At 39.0% G+C, this 3,632-nt stretch overlaps 2 non-coding genes across 2 annotated transcripts; both read left to right on the top strand.

Annotated features, from left to right (window-relative positions):
• Positions 1 to 362: 362 nt before the first annotated feature.
• Positions 363 to 435, top strand: trnac-gca (transfer RNA cysteine (anticodon GCA)). Its single transcript has one exon. It is a non-coding gene; the product is annotated as a tRNA-Cys (tRNA).
• A 710-nt stretch (positions 436 to 1,145) lies between these two features.
• On the top strand, positions 1,146 to 1,217 carry trnac-gca (transfer RNA cysteine (anticodon GCA)). Its single transcript has one exon. It is a non-coding gene; the product is annotated as a tRNA-Cys (tRNA).
• The last annotated feature ends 2,415 nt before the right edge of the window (positions 1,218 to 3,632 follow it).

Genomic DNA, 3,632 nt, shown 5'->3' with positions numbered 1-3,632 from the left:
AACTGAACACATCATGAAAGAATTGCACAGTTATCACTAATTGATTACGTACTTGACAGGATCTCTGAACAGTGGTAGAGTATTTCACTGCAGATCAAGAGGTCCCCTATTCAAATCTGGGTACCCCCTGCTTTTCAAAGGATTGTATATTTAGTATGTGATACACAGCAGAAATAAAAAACTCCTTTACGATTTTATGTCAGATGGGCTTTTGCATGTCAAGTTGTAGCGATGACTTGTAACAATTAACTGATCTTTGAAACTGCTATTGTTAACTTCCCAAAACTGCTAATCCACAAATGTACAAAAGGAAAACCTAATCATCAGACCATTGATTCTATCTGTGAAAGCACTGTTGTGTTGGTGGGTATAGCTCAGTGGTAGAGCATTTGACTGCAGATCAAGAGGTCCTCAGTTCTAGTCTGGGTGCCCCCTGTAATTATAACAATGTCAGGCTAGTTATCTTGTAAATGCTTAACTAAAAGCAGTTAAGAAAACCTTTCTTTAAAGTTAAATGTCACGATTAATTACATAGGAAGTGTCACCCTGCTTGTTTGAAAGCTGTACAGTTCCTGATATGGACAAGCATCCTGTTACTTCTTTTCTATTTTGAGCTATTGCAGTAATCATGTGGTGGAACATGGAAAAAAAAGTTTACTGACAAACAGACAATGAGAGTTCATCCATATGGGTTTATGACAAAATGGATTTCCCATGCCTGACTCTAACCCATAGCAGTGTCAAATATTGAAAAATTGCTTTGCAATATTGTAATTGATGGGACGTGAACTTGCATGCCAGTCCATGGTGTAATATCCCCTCCATTATGCCCTTAGATACATTGATTGTATTGATCACTTCTCAACTTTAGTACTACCAACAAAAAATCACAGTGAAGCCTGTTTTAAATGTTTGCTTTTAACACAATGTTATAAATACAGGAGGCACACAGATATGAACTGAGGACCTCTTGCACTGCGGCCAAATGCTCTACCACTGAGCTACGCCCCCACAGCAGCAGATATCATATCCATGAAATCTAACTATGACTTCTTTTGTTTTAACATTGGAAACTGATGGTCAATGCTTCTGCCATATGGAATTGGAACTTTTACTAAAAAGTACTTGACCAATACATCACACACGTGGGTATAGCTCAGTGGCAGAGCATTTGACTGCAGATCAAGAGGTTCCCAGTTCAAATCTGAGTGCCCCCTGCTTTATCAAGGGTTGTAGATTTAATTTAAATGTACAGCAAATTGCAATGGAGATATGACCATATTATTTGTCAATAAGTTGGATATATTTTCCTAACAATTTGTAATACACATATTGCCACGTTTGTTTGTCAAACATGTTTTTAAAATCCATATGATGTATATTGTCATATTTATAAGAATTCTCAAAGTAATTGAGCAATTCTGAGGCAAGGGCAGCATAGCTTTTACACTCAATTAGCAAAGATTTCATAATAAAGCCTTAAAAATCCAGACCACATAGTATCTACCACCGCTGGCTTGTTGCACGCATTCTCCAATATTTGCCTCGTAATACCCACAGAAGTCAACAAGTGTTAAGGTCACACGTAGTTGAAGCAGTTTAGTATGTTTGCATTGTCAGCAGATCAATCTGAATATGTTTAAAGTCCCGCTGCAGAGGTTATCAATGCCCTACAAACTCAACTGTGTTCCTCAGAATTGTACATTACAAAGTAGATTTCAAATGCCTTTAGAGTCTTACTCTTAAAATGGCATGGACATGACCTTTTTTTTGAATAGGCCCTGCTTACAATCTGCCAGCCAGTAGATGACACTCCCCTTCCTTAATTATACAAGGTCCCATGCAAGTGGAAGTATCAGAATAGTGATTTATTTACTTTCTATCGCTTTTGACAATATTAGACATTTAACTGGAATATATATACAACAAGCCTCTGCCTTGATTAGCTGATGATCTGAGCTATTTATCTCTTACTTTGCTGGGGCCCAGCCGCTCCCCGTCTGTCAGCCATGGGGAGCAGTGGAGCCACGCTTCTGCAACACACTTCATAATTAGTTTAGTGGCAAAACCCAGCTGTTTTGGGGTCAAATTTGTGAAGGAGCTGCCCAGAAAAAATTATGATATCAGACCTGTGTCCTTTCTGGTATTTTTGATAGGACACGAATAAAGTGAATCCACTTTTGTCAAAATTGTAACAACTTTAGGTTGGACATGAAGGCTTACATAATTAGATTCATGTAAACAATGGAACTAGTGGCAGCCAGCTGCAGTAGCTCTGGGCATATTGTGTCTTTCTTTGTTTATTTTTTAGATTTGTTTCAGTCAAAATACAGATGTTTGTCAAAAACATGATTCCATGATGGTTTGGATTCTGTGCTGTTCTTTGATTTTGGCACATTTTTACATCTGTTATGATGCGTAAACCTGCAAGCGGGCATGTTTCCATGTCAGGGTGAGGTGACTGAGCTGATGCCTGAAATAACACCTCAAATTCAGGTGAGGTGAAGGAGATGTCTAGGATGCAGAGCAGGAACAAAACAGAGAAACTGGAGGAGGAAGTCCAAATCATTTCTTACCTTGATCGTCGTGGAAAGTGTGAGATCACTTGCAAATGAAATGGACGAGTTTGGAGTCCTGATGCGGTTGTTACAGGAATATTGAGAAGACATTATTATTTGTCTCAGTGAGACATTGCTACAGGAACAGCTCTAACACGCTTTCTACCCAGCTTTCAGATTATACAGGCAGAAGGAGACTATAGACAGAGAAGTAACAATAAAGGAGGAGGGTTTATAGTGCTCGTTAACAACAGATGGTCTGTTGTTAATGTTACTGAGGGCCCATCTCTGCACTCCAGATTTTGAACTGGAGGCACCTATGTTACCTGCCAGTGCTGTGTGTGACATTAGAAAGTTGTTGCAAAGCTACAGAAACAACATCCCAATCCATTCATGGCAATCTCTTAATATATTAACTACACTTCTCTCTGCAACATTTAGCTCTCCAAAAGTTTGTTAACTGATTTTTATTTTATTTTCATTTCATCACAGCCAGAAGAGGCAATCATCTTAACGAGGAGCTTCTCCACTAAGCTTTTGCTGACTTCTTGTAGCTTGTACCAGTATCGCTTTCTTCTGTCCCACGGTGTGAATGCAAATTAGCTGTAAAGTCATACCCAGTCAGTAGGCAGGATAGGTTCCTCCAATCTTCCAAAGAGAACAAACACCTCTGACCTAACCTTTCTGAGACTGTAGGAAGTGCTCAGCAGATTCAAAGCAGAAACACCTAGCCACAATATTGAGAGCAGATTTTGCACAATATATCCTTTACCACATAAAAAACATCTTAAGAACATTAAAAGGGTTGAAACCTTGAATTTAATCAGAGGAGGACTTTATAAGAATTTTTTTTTTAAACTGACATTGGTGGCCTCTTACACAGAACTTATAACAGACTGAGGACAAGCCCTGAGTAAATGTCAAACTTTCAGTCTTTACTTGGTATTACCCACTGACCCATATAAGCCCCACTCACAAAACATTTCCCCGCCTTGAGAGTGGAACAGTTAACATGCTAGGCTGAACATCAAATTCCTTTTAGGGAGCTAAAAACCTCCAGTCCCATAAAGCCTG

This window comes from Odontesthes bonariensis, chromosome 21 (genome assembly GCF_027942865.1).
Source record: "Odontesthes bonariensis isolate fOdoBon6 chromosome 21, fOdoBon6.hap1, whole genome shotgun sequence".
Classification (NCBI taxonomy): Eukaryota; Metazoa; Chordata; class Actinopteri; order Atheriniformes; family Atherinopsidae; genus Odontesthes; species Odontesthes bonariensis.
Note: the sequence above shows the minus strand (reverse complement) of the source record. Positions and strands in the feature narration are given on the sequence as shown.